We start from the raw sequence: 17,107 nt of genomic DNA, 5'->3' as shown, positions 1-17,107 counted from the left end.
GCTAACTAAAGAAAACCTTGCAAAAAAAGGCATTCAATGCCAAACCATTGAATGGTTTGTTAATACTTTTTTCTTCACACGTCTACCTATGCTTCTTTTTGAACTTAAAAGAGTTTGTAAAATATTTCACCTGTTCAAACTTTCTTCCTCTTTAAGAACATAGAAAACATTAACAGAATGAAAATATAAGTCACAGACTATGAGAAAATATTTGCAAATTATATATCTAATGAGGAACTGTCATCCAGAATACATTAAAAAAAAACTCTCAAAACCCAATAATAATAAAAAAAAAAAGATTTGGACAGATACTTCACCAAAGAAGATATACAGGGGGCAAATAAATACATGAAAAGATTTTTGACACTATTAGTCATTAGAAACATGCAAATTTAAAACACAACAAGATACCAATACATGCTTACGAGAATGGCTAAAATTTTTAAAAACTGACCATACAAACTTTTGCACACTATGTTCTAGCCCGGGCAACAGAGCAAGACTCTGTCTCTAAAAAAAAAAAAAAAAGATAGAAATGGAAACTTTACATTTTTAAATCAACCTACAGCTCTCTGTAGACAGGAATTTTTTATGTTATCTTGCCCCAAACTTAGTAGGCATTTAATGATATTGCAAATTGATATAATAAACCAAGTTGGCTCTACACAATTGTCAGATTCTTTTGATAAATATTCATCACCTCAATATTATATAATATGATAAAAGATAAGTGGAGGTTATGACTGCTTCCCCTACCTCACCATTAGGTGGTAAGTGTAGTGAAAGTAAATCTCAGACCATGTTCTGCCACACAGAAATATTTATTAGCAAGCAAGTTCCAAAATAGTCATATAAGCTATTCCTATGGCTTGAGAGGAAGTCCCTGCTCTCTGTTTTTTAGGTACTTCAACAAGCTTTACAATAATAGTCTAAAGGAAGAATCAGCAAAGCTTCTCATTGGATGAGAGTCTTGATGAAATAGAGAGGTGTAGAACCAAAGTTCTAGACCCAGGGAATACTCTGAAGATGTTAGACACCTACTTCAATTTTTTTCCTTTAAGGACAAAGATGCCTGTGTAATCTCTTTTTCAGCCAGACACATATCTTGCACACCATTTATTTACCCCCCAAAATTATGCCTAATATCCCTTACACTCATCAATGAACTGTCTTGTACTGATTTAAATAGCAACATTTGAAGTGCTCTGGAGTCTGGATCTGTACGTGGAATACTACAGGGGTCATGGTGGTGTGCTAGTGCTGGCTTATAATTGGCTTGTGAGTCAATCATGCACATCTCTTCCCAACTCTGCATTAGGTGACCTTACACTGGTATCTTGAAACCAGTTATGGTGAGAATATGAACACAACAGAAATCAGCAAATACTACAAATCAGGACTTCTCTCCTCTCCAGAGCTTGTTGTTAAAAATTTTTAAGCACATTACTGTAACTAACCACCCCTGCAGTATGGATTAAAGATAATTTACATTGTACAATTTATTAATATATTGGAGTATTCAAAAATAACTTACTTATAACAAAGTAAGTAAATACTAGTTGCTTAAATCAATTATTGTGCACAGTTCTAACATTTAAATAAACATCTAGGGGCATGCGAGTATGTGTGTATGTGGGTGTGCCTATAAGCACTTAGTGAGGAGTTGTCTGATCTTACCAGCTCATTATATTTCCATGATGTTTTCAGTGACATCATATTGAATAAAATATAAAAACTAAGTAGAATAGCATTTGATCAGCAGGGCTGAATCAGATGAAAATATAAGATCTTTAATAAGACTATCCAATCATGCTTAAGACCAATAAGACAGAATGACATATTAACCCAATTTTAATGTTATTTTCATTGCAAATTCTGATCTTCTCCTATTCTGAGGTATGGTCCATAATTTTACATAGATACAATAAGAAAGACCAGGGTTCAAGTCTCAGCTTTGGCATATCCTAGCTGTGTGACCTCAGATGGGTCATTTCTGAGCTTCAGTTTCCTCACCTGTGTAATGGAGGTGATAAAAGTGAGATAATCCATGTGAAAGCATTTTCAACTTGTGCAATACTGAAAAGTGTTGGTGATTGTTATGAAAGTACCTCACAAAGAACTGCCTCCTAACATGTTCAGATTAGGCTAGGAATGCACTATTCTTTCCTTAATGCGAAATAATAATAAATAAAATAAATATATATTTTTAAAAGGATTTTTATGCCAAAATCAAGACTACTAAAATTAACTTTTCTGGGTTCTCTGAGATTCCAAACAAAGTCTGATCACAAAACTGTCATCGGGTACACACACTTTGACACACTGAATGTCATTATCCTCCTGGGGTATACATAAGATGCCCTAGCTTAGCCTCACTGCCTTCAGAACCAGCTCAGGCCACGTAATCCGTTGCCTATCACCAGTCTACATTCGTAGTGCTTCTCTAGTGAATTAGATCTTCACGTTTTTCTTCCCATTTACTTCTCCACCATTAATATAAAACACCCTCCTCCACCCACACATAATGAGGGGAAAAAATGTGCCTGAACTATCAGTACTTTAATCTAATTTTCATTTTCACTAAACATTCCCCCCACCTTACCCCACTTAATAGGTGCTGGGACTTGTATTATTCCATTTATCCCTCTTCAAAACATTCTCTTTTAAAATATAAGCAAACTAATTGAGCTTCAGAAAGATTAGAGACTTATCCAAGGCTCACAAAACTTTTAAGTGGTATAGCCAAAAACCATTCTCATTTTCCTTTTCTAATAATCCCTCTAGAAGTCTTACAAGAGAATTCACAGACTCTCAGAAATCTGTTTATTTTAAAAGGTGTTCTAGGTGACACAACAGTTTCATGGTTGAATCCTCTATTTCCCATTAGAATAATCAGCACTTATATTAAAACTATGTACCTAACACCTAAAATGTACACTTGTTAAAGAATATTACTTTTCATGTTTGAACTCCTAGTGAGTATCCCAATGCTTGGCTAAGGGTGCATTTTGTAAATATTTGCTCTTTAATGGAAGAATGATTCCAAGAGGCCTTGTACTTCTGCCCAACTGAGCACCTTCAGTGAGAGAGAAGGCACTACTGCCAGAGGAAGCCATCACCCTCAAGACCTCCTCATGTCAAATTACTTGGCTAAAAAGAAAAGAAAGAAAGAAAGGAAGAAGGAAAGAAAGGAAAACACAAAGAAATAGAGGCTCCCCAGGAATAGACTTAACTACTCGGAGCAGACTATTATCAAATAAGATGCAGCAGCAAGGAAACCAAGCAAAGACAGACATCCTACCTCCTTTACCCCTACCTCAAACAAACCACATTGCACTCTATAACAAAGGGAAATTTTTTCAATAAGGGTTAAAATAAACTCAAAAGAATACACCATTGTCAATAAATGGAGAGCTTTCATTCAATAGTCTGTTCACAAAAATAACTCAATGTTAACAGTGAAAACTGAGTCAATTTTGAAAGTGATAAAACAATAATATGCATATATCAGAAAAAATAAGCAAAATTGAAATAAGGATTATTTAAAGTCTAGAATTTGTTTTGGAATAACATTTTATACTTTTAAAATTTCAGAGTTCTGGGATATGTCACAGCTGCTCTGATTCTTTAAACATTTATAAGTTAAAAGTGCCTCTCTTTACTCAACAGGTGAATAAATGAGTGAGGAATAAAGTGGCCCCAAATGAAGTTGTAGAAATAGGCAGGGCCTTTCATGTCATGGTAAAGAGTTGGTATTTTATTCTAAATGCAATGGAAAAACGTTGATTGATTATGAGTAGGGATTTGACATGCTCAGATTTTACTTATGTTTTAGAATGTGATTAGATTTGTTTTAACCTTGGCTGCTGGGTGGGTGATATAGCCTAGGAAAAGTAAAAGCTGTGAGGCCAGTTCCTGGTTCACACAGAAGTCTAGGCAACAGATGATGCCAGCTTGTACCACACTAGTGACAGAAACAATGGAATTATGATTACTTATGTGGATGGATTTTATATTTATTTTGGAAATACAATCAATAATTATAGTGGTTACTGTTGCATTGGATGCATGGGAAAAGAAGAGAAAATCAGGATAACTCTTGAATTTATGGCTTGACCAACTAGGTGGACAGTAGTACAATTTACATAGACAGGCTTAGGGTAGAATAGCAAGTGGTTGGGGAAAAACAAAAGTTCCATTATGGATATGTTAAGTTTGAAACACCAATTGGTCCTCTAGGTATACATGTGTTGATTTGAATATTTATTAAATCAATGAATATAGTTCTGCTTCTGCCTAGGAAGTAGAAACTGCAAAAGAAAAAAGTTGGTAATATATACTCTTAAATAATCTCTGCTGCCTTAGAAAAAAAGCAGATAATCTGCAAAATAAGTAGATTGAGTTCATCAGTGAGCTGAGGTTAACCAGGTGAACTTAATTCCAAAGGAGGAAAGGCTCCTCACAGGCTACATAGGAAATCCAAATGTTTCACCTTTGAGGGAGGACAGGAGGAAAAGGAGGCAGCCACTGGGGTGGGTAAGAAGAAAACAACTGAAATTTAACACATTCTTAAAGGACAGTGTAGGCTAGTGTAAAAGTGTAGACTATCCAAGTGTCACTGGCACAGGAAAGCCTGCACCCACTCACAGGATTCTTGAGAAGTTTCCAATGGATACTCACAACAAAGATTGGGAATAAGTACGAAACTGGAGAAAGCCCCTCTTGGTGGCACAGGTGTACAGGGCCTACTAAGATTTGAGAGAACAGGAGTGCCTAGAGAATTCAGTCTCTCATTGGACTCTGCATAAGTACAGGACGGTGAGCAGCTGCCACTGCCCACAGTGAACTTTCTCAGATAGGAAGCAAAATCTGTCTGCTATTGAGGTAGCAGAAAGAACCAGTTCATCACCCCATACATGACCATGTTCTACATGAAGTAAAATGGATCTGCCACTAAGGAAGGGACAGGAAACTCCATCATGTCCTTATTTCCAGGCAAAGGATGGCTGCTCCTGGGGAGGGGTAGAAAACTTGCTCATGCCAAGGACCCTACACTGATACAAAGAAGAGGCCTGCTACTGCTTAGGGAGGAGCAAGAAACTTATTAAAAGGCAGAGTTCATGGCTGGGTATGGTGGTTCACGCTTGTAACCCCAGCACTTGTCGAGGCCGAGGTGGGAGGCCAGGAGTTCAAGACCAGCCTGGGCAATGTGGTGAGATCCCCATCTCTACAAAAAGGCAGAGTTCACCTATGCAGGGGAAAGGGAAGTTTAGGAAGCCTACCTGCACTCTAAACCCTGGACTGAGAAGTAGGCAAAGACTTGTCATGGGAGAGAGATAGGAGTGCTCAAAAAGCCTGACATGCGAGGCTTAGGGGCACAAGGCCTGCCTAAGACTAAGGCTGGAACAAAAGAATTGAAAGCCCCCAACTACAGCATGAGTCTTGCACAGAGTAATAAGCAACAGCAGGCTAAGGCTAGGGTAAGGGCAAGAATCTAGGGATAAATCCCCTCTGTGGCAAAGGCATGGAGAGATTGCTGACAGCTGAGGGTGAAAAAGAAACATTTAGAAAATCCCTCTAGCACTTCAGACCTCACACTAAGAACAAGGTAGCACTAGTTCACCACAGGACAAATTCGAAGCCCAGGGTTCACTGAATTTAGAAACATTTTTACGACAACAAACTCAACCCCAGCTCATCTACTCATTAGATAGCCTCAACTACCCAAAGACTCATGACATAACAGAAGAAAAGGCATGCCTTGTTCTAGACATGAATATTGTTTAGCTCAGTCTCTAATGTTCTTTTGTACACATTATCTGGTATGTAAACAAAATTTTGATACACACAAAAGCAAAAACAAAACAATTCATTGTCGAAAGAGTAAACAGACATAGAATTTGGCCCAGATGTTGAAACTAACAGACAGGGACTTTAAAATAACTGTAGTTAATATGTTAAAGGGTCTAGTGGGAAAAGTATAATACATGCATGAAGAGATGGGGATTTCATCAGAGAGATACATTGATTTCCTAGGTGTGCCTTAACAAATTACCACAAACTGGATGGCTGAAAACAAGAGAAAATTATTCTTTCACAGTTCTAGAGGCTTGAAGTCTGAAATCAAGGTGTCGGCAGGGTCACACTCCCCCTGGAGGCTCATGGGGAGAATCCTCCCTTGCTTTTTCCAGCTTCTGGGGGCAGTCAGCATTTGTTAGCTTCCTTGACTTGTGGCCACAGCACTCCAGTCTCTGCCTCTGTTTTCATATTGTCTTCCCCTCTGTGTGTCTGTGTTTTAACCCCTTCTGTCTATTATAAAGACACTTACGGAATCTAGGAATCACCCAGGTAATCCAGGATGATCTCATCTCAAGAACCTGAACTTAATTATGTCTGCCAATACCCTTTTTCCAAATAAGATAACATTTACAGGTTCCAAGGAATTGTATGTGGATATATTTCTTGGGAGGGCCACTATTTAACCCACCAAAGAGGGAAATCATAAAAGAGAATCAGATGGTGTGGTCAGCAGAATAATGGGACACCCCCACACACCTCTAATGATGTCCATGTCCTAATCCCCTGAACCTGTAAATACATCACCTTACATGGCAAAGGGGACATTACAAATGTGACTAAGTTAAGGATCATGAGACGGGAATGGCATCCAAGATTATCCTGACAGGCTTAATGTAATCACAAAGATCATTTTAAGTGAAAGAGAGAGGTAAGCAAGTCAGGAAGTAATTTAAAGATGATATGCTGCTGGTTTTAAAGACAGAGGAAGAGACCACAAGTTAAGGAATGCAGGTAGCCTCTAAAATCCAAAAAAGGCAATAAAATGGAATCTCCTCCAGAGTCTCCAAAAAGAAGGCAGCCATACTGATACCTTGATCTTAGACAAGTGAGGCCCATTTCAGACTTTTGACCTCCAAAACTTTAATATAGTAAAGTTATATACTTTCAAGCCAGTAACTTTGTGGTGGTTCATTACAGCTGCAATAGGAAACCAATACAGATGGAAATTCTAGAAATTAAAAATAAATTCCTTTGACAAGTTTATCAGTAGATTGAACACAACCAGAAAATAATCAATGAACCTGAAGACAAACAGAAACTATCCAAAATGAAATATGTAGGGGAAAAAAAGAACAGATCATCCAAAACTTAGGGAACAAAATAGTCTAACATATGTGGAATTGTATTCCCAGAATAAGAAGAGAGAGAAACGGAAAAAAATATTTGAAGATATAATGGTCAATAATGGTCTGAAATTAAAGAAAGGTAAAAACAAAAGCAGAAAGTGAAAAACAGATGAAAGAATCCCAGAAAACCCCAAGCGACATAAATAAAAATTTTAAAGCACAGCTATAAAAATTGTAGTCAAGCTGCAGAAATTCAAACATAAATAGAAAAATCTCGAAGTAGAAAAAGAGAAAAGAAGCCATCACATTGAAAGGAAGATAACAATTACAGTAGACTTGTCAGAAGTTATGCAATCTAAGAGATAATATAACATCTTCAAAGCAATACAAGAAACAAAATAATCAACTGATAATAATATACCCAGCAAAAATCGTCTTTTAAAATAGAGGTGAAATCAAGACTTTCTCAGACAAACAAAATCTTAGAGAATTCATTACCAACAGACCTGCACTACCAGAAATATTGAAAGAAGTTCTCCAGGCACAAGAAATATACCAGATAGAAAATTAAATCTATGTGAAAGAATGAAGAGCATAGAAATGGCAAAAATTTGGTTAAATATAAAAGACATTTTTATTTTTAATTTCTTTAAAATAAAATTGACTGTTTATACTAGTAACTATGTTATGGGGTTGAAAATATACACAGAAATAAAAATATTTAACAACGGTAGCAGCTGCAAAGGTTGGAAGAGAGGAAGTAGAAGTATGCATGGTGAAGTTTCTACATTATATGTGAAGTGATATATTTGAAAGTAAACTGTGATAAGTTAAAGATATTTATTTTAAATCTTAGAGCAACTGTCAATAAGCCAATTTTGAAAATACAATGATATATTTAATTCAAAAGTAGGCACATGAGAAAAGGAAGAACAAAGAACCAATGTGGCAAAAACAAAACATTATGCAAGATGATGTATTTAATCCCAATTAGATCAATACTTACATTAATTGGAATTAATACTCCAATTAAAGGCTAATATTGACAAGTTGGATAAAACAGTAAAATTCAATTGTATGTTGTCTATAATAAGTTCACTTTAAGTATAAAAACACAGGTAAAAAGTCAAAGGATGAAAAATTATACTACAATTTAAAGAAAGCTGGAGTGCCTGTATTAATATTAGTTTAAGTAGACTTCAGAATAAGGTATATTAGAGCAATAAAGATATCACATAATGATAAAAGAGTCAATACATTAAGAGGACATGACAATACTATATGTATATGAATCTAATGACAGAGCTTCAAAATACATAAAGCAAAATCTATAGAACTAAAAGGAGAAATTGACACGATTATAGTTGAAGACTTCAGTACTACTCTATCACTAATTAATAGGACAAGTACACACAAAAATTAGTTGATGAGTGATAGAAGACCTGAATAACATTATAAACTTAATTGACTGTCTCAGCGTGCTTGGGCTGTCATAACAAAATACCATAGACTAGGTGTCTTAAATAACAGAAATTTATTTTCTCACAGTTCTGGAGGTTGGAAGTATGAGATCAGGGTGCCAGCAGGGTCAGGTTCTGATGAGGGATAGCTTTCTGGTTTTCAGATAACCACTTTCTCTCTGTGTCCTTATACAGTGGGAGGCAGGGAGGAGAGAGTACTCTTCCTCACATGAATGCAATAATCCCATCCTCATGATCTCATATAACCCTAGTTACTATACAAAGGCCCCATCTCCAAACAACATTACATGGGGAGTTAAGGGTGGGAAAACTGCTTCCACTAGCAGTGGGGAGGCTGCTCCGCTGTCAAAGACGACTCATAAGAATTTAGGGACTCAGTGTCCCCAGCTTAATCAGGGTCTTCCCATACACACTTATTCCAGCTTATAGGATCACATTCTTTCCCAATTTATGCCCTCACTTTAACAGTAGACACCTTGTGAGGCTGGGGTTTGACTTGCATTATAACTCATCCAGTGACAGGCTGAGATTCTACATTTGATTTTTAGCAGTCTCAGCCCTGCAGCTATAGGAGATAGGAGTCTCCTTCAGGGTATACATCGAAGGTTTCAGGTCATTTATGCAGCACATGTTTATTCTTTTTAATTGCTGAGGAATATTTCATTGCACAGATATAACACATTTGTTTATCCATTCACCAGTTGAAGGTCAGAGGATCAGTTTGTAATGATTATTAATAAGGCTGATATAAACATTCATGGACAAGTTTTGTGTGAACCTATGTCTTCATTTCTCTTGGGCAAATACCTAGGAGTGGGATTTCTGAATCATATAGTAAGTATACTTTTAACTTCATAAGAAAATACAAATTATTTTCCAAGTAATTTAATCCTTTTACCATTTTGCTTTTCTACCAGCAGCACATGAGAGTTCTAGTTGCTATGCATCCTTGCCAGTACTTGGTACTGTCAGATTAAATCAATCAATCGATTTAATTTTAGATATTCTTATAGGTGTAAAGTATATTTTATTGCAGATTTAATTTGCATTTCCTAATGACAAATGATATTGAAAATCTTTTTAATTATTTATTTGCCATTGGTATTTCTTTGTACTGTCAGTTCACTTTATTTATTTATCTATTTACTTACTTAATTTTTAATTTATCCATAAGTATAAAGTGGTATTTAACTTTCATAATGACTAATGATAATGAAAATATTTCCAAGTGTTTATTTGACACAAAGAGTATTTCTTCTTTAGTAAAGTGTTGGCCAAATTGTTTACCTATTTCTAAATTTTTTTTTTTTAGGTTTTTCAAAGCTCATGTAAGCACCACTTTAGCTATGTTCTGTAAATTTTGATGTGCTCTATTTTGATTTTTATTTGATTCAAATTCTTCTAATCCATTATTTTACTTTCTTTTTGACTAATACATTATTTAGAAGAGTGTCATTTAAGTTCCAAATTTGAGAATCTTCAGATCTTTTATTATTGATTTCTAGTTTAATTTTCTGTGATCCTTTTAAATATATTGTTTGTGGTCCAGAATAAAGTCTATCTTGGTTCTATCCAGAAAGAAGGGGATCCAAATGGACCTGCCACTGGGGAAAATTTTACTATTATATATCATTATATAAATTAGCACATAAAGTGGTATTGGAGGACATAGCTCACCACTGCTTTAGCCTACAAACCAGCAAATGAGAAAACCACCACACTAATGATCCAAAAATAAGAAGTGACAGCCACCCCAGATGAGAAGGAATCAATGAAAGAACTCCAAAAGTATGAAAAATTCAGAGGGAAAAGACATCCCTAAAAGGGAACAATAGCTCTCTAGTAATGGATACCAACCAAAATGAAAATACTGAAATGACAGATAAAGAATTCCAAATATGGATTATAAGGAAGCTTCACGAAATCCAAGAGAACATGGAAAACCAACCCAAAGAAAGCAGAAAAGCAATTCAGGAAATGAATGAAAAATTCACTAAAGATATCAACATATTGGCCGAGCGTGGTGGCTCACACCTGTAATCCTAGCACTCTGGGAGGCTGAGGCGGGTGGATCGCTCAAGGTCAGGAGTTCAAGACCAGCCTGAGCAAGAGTGAGACCTCGTCTCTACTAAAAATAGAAAGAAATTAGCTGGACAACTAAAAATATATAGAAAAAATTAGCTGGGCATGGTGGCACACACCTGTAGTCCCAGCTACTCGGGAGGCTGAGGCAGGATTGCTTGAGCCCAGGAGTTTGAGGTTGCTGTGAGCTAGCCTGACACCATGGCACTCTAGCCCAGGCAACAGAGCAAGACTCTGTCTCAAAAAAAAAAAAAAATCAACATGTTAAAAAAAACAAATAGAAATTCTGGAAATAAAACATTCATCTAAGGAAATAGAAAACACAGTGGAAATTTTTAAGAATAGACTAGACTGGGCAGAAGAAAGAATCTCAGAGCTTGAAGACAACTCTTTTGAATTAACTCAGTTATTCAAACTGAAGAACAGAATTAAGAGGAATGAACAAAGCCTACAAGAAATATGGGATTATGTAAAACAGCCAAATATAAGAATCATAGTCATCCCTGAGGGTGAAGAGGAAAACACACAAGGGCTGGAAAACCTATTTGAGGAACCAATTGAGAAAAACTTCCCTGGTCTTGCTAGAGATTTATACATTCAGGTGTAAGAAGCTCAATAAACACCTGGAAGATTCATTGCAAAGATGCAATCACCAAGATACATAGTCATCAGACTGTCCAAAGTCAACATAAAGGAGGAACTCCTTTGCCTCACTCCTGCAAGCTGTGAGGCAAAAATATCAAGTAACTTACAAAGGAAAACCCATCAGGCTAGCCACAGACTTCTTAACTCAGACCTTACAAGGCAGAAGTGATTGGGGCCCTATCTTCAGTCTTCTTAAAAAGAACAACTGCCAGCCTAGAATTTTGTAAACTGCAAAACTAAGTTTTATATATGAAGAAGAAATAAAGACTTTTCCAGGTAAGCAAACACTGAGGGAATTTGTCAAGACCAGACCTGTCCTGCAGGAAATACTAAGAACTGCATTATACATAGGTCAGCATAAAGGATACCCACCTGAATAAACCACACAAAAGCTAAAGCTCAGAGCTCATATAAGACAATAGCACAAGAGGTAAAAGAAAGCAATAAGGTACTACCCAACAGAATAAACAGAACAGCATCCTACATATTAATTACATTAATCTATGTGAATGGTCTGAACTCCCCACTCAAGAGACACAGGCTGGTTGAATGGATGCAAAAATACAACCCAAAGATCTGCTGTCACCAGGAAATACATCTAACCCACAAGGACTTATTCAGACTCAAGGTGAAGGGATGGAAAAAAATATTCCATGCAAATGGAAACCTAAAGAAAACAGGTATAGACATTCTCAAATCAGATAAAATTGACTTTAAATCAACAATAATAAAGAAGGACAAAGGTGATCATTATATAATGGTAAAAGGAGCAATTCAACAAAAAGATATAACAATCCTAACTATTTATGACCTAACACAGGAGCACACAGATTCATAAAGCAAACTCTATTAGATCTCAGCAAAGAGATAAACAGTAGCATCATAATTGCTAGAGACTTCAATATCCCAATAACAGAACTGGGCACATCATCCAAGCAAAATATAAAGAAAGAAACATTGGACTTAAATGAGACTCTAGAACAAATGGGCCTGACAGACATTTACAGAACATTTTACCCCAAAACTATTAAATATACATTCTTTTCATTAGCACATGGAACATTCTCGAAGACTGATCATATCTTAGACTACAAAACATTTCTCAAAAAATTCAAAAAAATAGAAATCATACCATGTATCTTCTCAGAACACTGTGGAATAAAACTAGAAATCAATTCCAAGAGAAACACTCAAATCTACACAAAATCACAGAAATTAAACAACCTGCTGCTGAACAATTATTGGGTCAATAATGAAATTAAGATGGAAACTGAAAGATTTCTCAAACTGAATGATAAGGGGGACACAACCTACCAAAATCTTCGGGAATCAGCAAAGTCAGCCCTAAGAGGAAAGTTCATAGCCTTAAATGCCTATATCAAAAAGACACAAAGATCACAAATTAAAAATCTAATGACACATCTCAAGGAACTAGAAAAGGAAGAGCAAACCAAACCCAAAGCCAGCAGAAGAAAAGAAATAACTAAGGTCTGAGCAAAACAAAATGAAATGAAAAACAAAAAAATAATACAAAGGATCAATGAAACAAAAAGTTGTTTCTTTGAAAAGATGAACAAAATTAATAGATCTCTTACTATATTAACCAGAAATAAAAGAGAAAGGACCCAAATAGCTCAATATGAAATGAAAAAGGAGATACTATAACTGATACCACAAAATTTTAAAATATCATTTGTGAATACCACTAAAATCTCCACACACGTAAACTCAAAACTGTAGAGGAAATGGATAAATTCCTGAAAACACATAGCCTCCCTAGACTTAATTAGGAAAAAACAGAACTCCTGAACAGACCACTAATGAACAAGAAGGTTGAAGCAGTAATAAAAATATTCCAAGAAAAAAAAAAAAAAGCCCTGGACTAAATGGATTCACAGGCAAATTTTACCAAACCTACAAAAAAGAGCCAGTACCAAAACTGCAGAAATTATTTCATAACATTGAGAAGGAGGGAATCCTCCCCAACTCATTCTATGAAGTCAGTATCACCTTGATACCAAAGCCAGAAAAGGACACAACAAAAAAGAAAACTACAGACCAATATCCCTTATGAATATGGATGCAAAAATTCTCAATAAAATACTAGCAAGCTGAATTCAACAGCACATGACAAAAATAATCCACCATGACAAAGTGGGCTTCATGTCAGGGATGCAAGGATGGTTCAACATATGTAAATCAATAAATGTGATTCACCACATAAACAGAAGAAAAAACAAAGGCCATACGATCATCTCAATAGATGAAAAAAAGGCATTTGACAAAATTCAACACCCTTGCATGACAAAAACCCTCAACAAACTAGGAATAGAAGGAACACATCTTAGGATTATAAAAGCCATATATGAGAAACTCATAGCCAGTATCATACTGAATGGGGAAAAGTTGAAAACATTCCAACTAAGAAGTAAAACAAGACAATCGTGCCCACGGTTCAACACTTCTATTCAACATAGTTCTGGAAGTCCTAGCCAGGGCAATCAGGCAAGAGAAAGAAATTAAGGGTATCCAAATCAGGAAAGAGGAGGTCAAACTATTACCCTTTGCTGATGGCATGATTTTATATCTAGAAAACCCCCAAAATTCCACCAACAGATTTCTGGAATTGATAAACAAATTCAGCAAAGTCTCAGGTTACAAAATCAATGTACACAAATCGGTGGCATTCCTATATACCAATAACAGTCAAGCTGCGAGTCAAATCAAAGACTCAATACCTTTTACAATAGCTACAAAGAAAATAAAATACCTAGGAATATACTTAACAAAGGAGATGAGAGATCTCTATAAAGAGAACTATGAAACACTGAGGAAAGAATTCACAGACAACACAAGCAAATGGAAAAACATATCAGGCTCATGGATCGGTAGAATCAACATTATTAAAATGTCTATACTACTCAAAGTGATTTACAGATTCAATGCAACCCCCATCAAAATACCAGTGTCATATTGCACAGATCTAGAAAAAATAATTCTGTGTTTCCCATTTGGAACCTGAAAAGAGCCCAAATAGCCAAAGCAATCTTAAGCAAAAAGAACAAATCTGGAGGCATCACATTACCATACTTCAAACTATGCAAGGCTATAGTCACCAAAACAGTGTGGTATTGGCACAAAAATAGAGACATAGACCAATGGAACAGAACAGAAAACCAAGATATAAAACCATTCACATACAGCTAACTGATCTTCGTCAAAGCAGACAATATACACTGGAGAAAAGCAGCTCTATTTAATAAATAATGCTGGGAAAATCGGATAGCCATATGCAGAAGATTAAAACAGGATCCATATCTCTTACCATGCACTAAAATTAATTCAAGATGGATAAAAGACTTAAGTGTAAGGCATGAAACCATAAGAATACTAGAAGAAAATGTTAGAAAAACTCTTATAGATATTGCCCTAGGCAAAGAATTTATGAAGAAGACCCCAATGGTAATCACAGCAACAACAAAAATAAATAAATGGACTAGATGAAATTAAAAAGCTTCTGCACAGCCAAGGAAATAATCAACAGAGTAAGTAGACAATCTACAGAACAGGATAAAATATTCACAAGCTATACATCTGATTAAGGGCTAATAACCAGAATCTACAAGGAACTCAAACAAATCAGCAAGGAAAAAACAAACATCACCATTAAAAAGTGGGCAAAAGACATGAACAGAAGCTTTTCAAAAGAAGATAGACAAATGGCCAATAAACATACAAAAAAATTCTCAACATCTCTAATTACCAAGGAAAGTCAAATTAAAACCACAATGAGATATCACCTTACCCCCATGGGAATGGCTTTTATTAAAAAGTCCCAAAACAATAGATTCTGGAATGGATGCAGAGAGAAAGGAATGCTTATACACTATTTGCGGGACTGCAAACTAATACAACCTGTGTGAAAAATAGTATGGAGATTCCTCAAAGAACTAAAAGTAGACCTACCAGTTGATTCGGCAATTCCAGGACTGGGTATTTACCCAAAGGAAAAGAAGTGATTTTATCAAAAAGACACCTGCACTCAAATATTTATTACAGCACAATTCACAATTGTAAAGATGTGGAATCAACCCAAGTGCCCACCAATTATGAGCGGATTAACAAAATGTGGTATATGTATACTATGGAATACTACTCAGCCACGAAGAAGGATGAATTAATTCCTTTTGTAACCTTCTGGATGGAATTGGAGACAATTATCCTGAATGAAGTATCTATAGAATGGAAAAAAAAACACCACATGTACTCCCTATTAAACTGGAACAAACTAATAGGCACACATGCCCACAGAGGGAAGTAAAACTCAGTGTAAATCAAGCTGGGGGCAGGGGGTACAATGGGTACAATGAACAATACCTGGGTGATGGGCACACTTGTAACCCTGACTTAAGCATAACAAAATTGATACATGTAACCAAAAACATTTGTACCCCTGTAATATTTTGAAATTTTTTTTAAAAAAGTGGTATTGGAAGTTGGAAAGCAATCTAAGGGCTAATCTCTACAGAATTCATCATCTGGGCTCCCTTGTCTTCTGGTTTCCATTGATTTGTCCAATACCAAAGGGTACAAGATGAGTTTGGAGTTTTTCTTCTCTGCTCCCTCTCTGCTTCTTTATAGTTCTGACAGAAGCTATAGTCATAGCTTCTAATCAACTATTTACCCTCCTCCATGAGTCCCACTCACCCTGGGCTCAATAACAGCATTTCCTACCCTTGCCCCTTCAGGTCCAAGAGTACTAATGGCTTCCTGCTGTTGCTAGTCCTTAGGTGCCTCATCATCCTTTGTTGGTTTCCTTAGTGTGTCCCTAGCATAGTCTCCTTAGCATGTCCCTGACATCGTCTCTTCATAAATCAGTTCAGCTCTCCTGAATATGCCATGTTCCTTGCCAGGACCCTCTGATTAATTCATCTCTTGCTTATTTTTCGTCTAACTTAAAGTCTATTTCTGCTTTCTCATTCCTCATCTCTATCTTCTCTATCTCTTGAATAATTAATCTGGAGCTCTAATTGATGATAATTTCTGCTTCATTTGGGTTATTTATCCTACAGGAATTAAAAGAAGTGAGGGCTAATCTATTTGATAATCTAACTTGAATAGTTCCCCTCCCCATCCCATCCCCACAAGGCTATGCTTCTTCCCTGCCAGTAGTGCTTGCCTTCTCCTACTCATCCTACCAGACCTATACAGGGTCAGCATTTATACAGAGCCATCTCTGACTTTTCCCTCTACTCACAAACAGGTTTAAATGCTTTCTCCTCTTTGCTACCACAGCATATTACAGATTTATCATAACACTTATCACATTATTTTGAGACTATTTATACACCCCTCTCCATTGGACTGTAATTCCCACAGGATTATATCCTGTACATCTTTCTATCCCCAGCATCAAACACAGGCTTGCTACATAGTAGTTACTCAGTGTGTTTATGATGAATGAGTTAGAGAGGGAAGCTAGATTCCTCTACAACAGTTCTAAGTATAATCCAAGTACACTATGGAGATAAGGCTACCATTAATCAATAAATTTATAAATTTTTAGTTATATGCCAGGAGGGGCCTTCTCCAATACTACTTGAAAACACACATGCATTTCCAGTTTCCTGGTTTTTTTTTTTTGACTCATCCATACTCCTTGACATTACCTTAGATGAACACTCTGCCCAGCAGAGAGCCACAGAAATCCAAGTTTATGAAGTTGAAATCCAAGAATCTCCTACAAACACATGG

The sequence above is a fragment of the Propithecus coquereli genome, unplaced genomic scaffold, assembly GCF_000956105.1.
Source record: "Propithecus coquereli isolate 6110/MARCELLA unplaced genomic scaffold, Pcoq_1.0 Scaffold316, whole genome shotgun sequence".
NCBI classification, from domain to species: domain Eukaryota; kingdom Metazoa; phylum Chordata; class Mammalia; order Primates; family Indriidae; genus Propithecus; species Propithecus coquereli.
The sequence above is the reverse complement of the archived record's forward strand: the minus strand, read 5'-3'. Positions refer to the sequence as shown.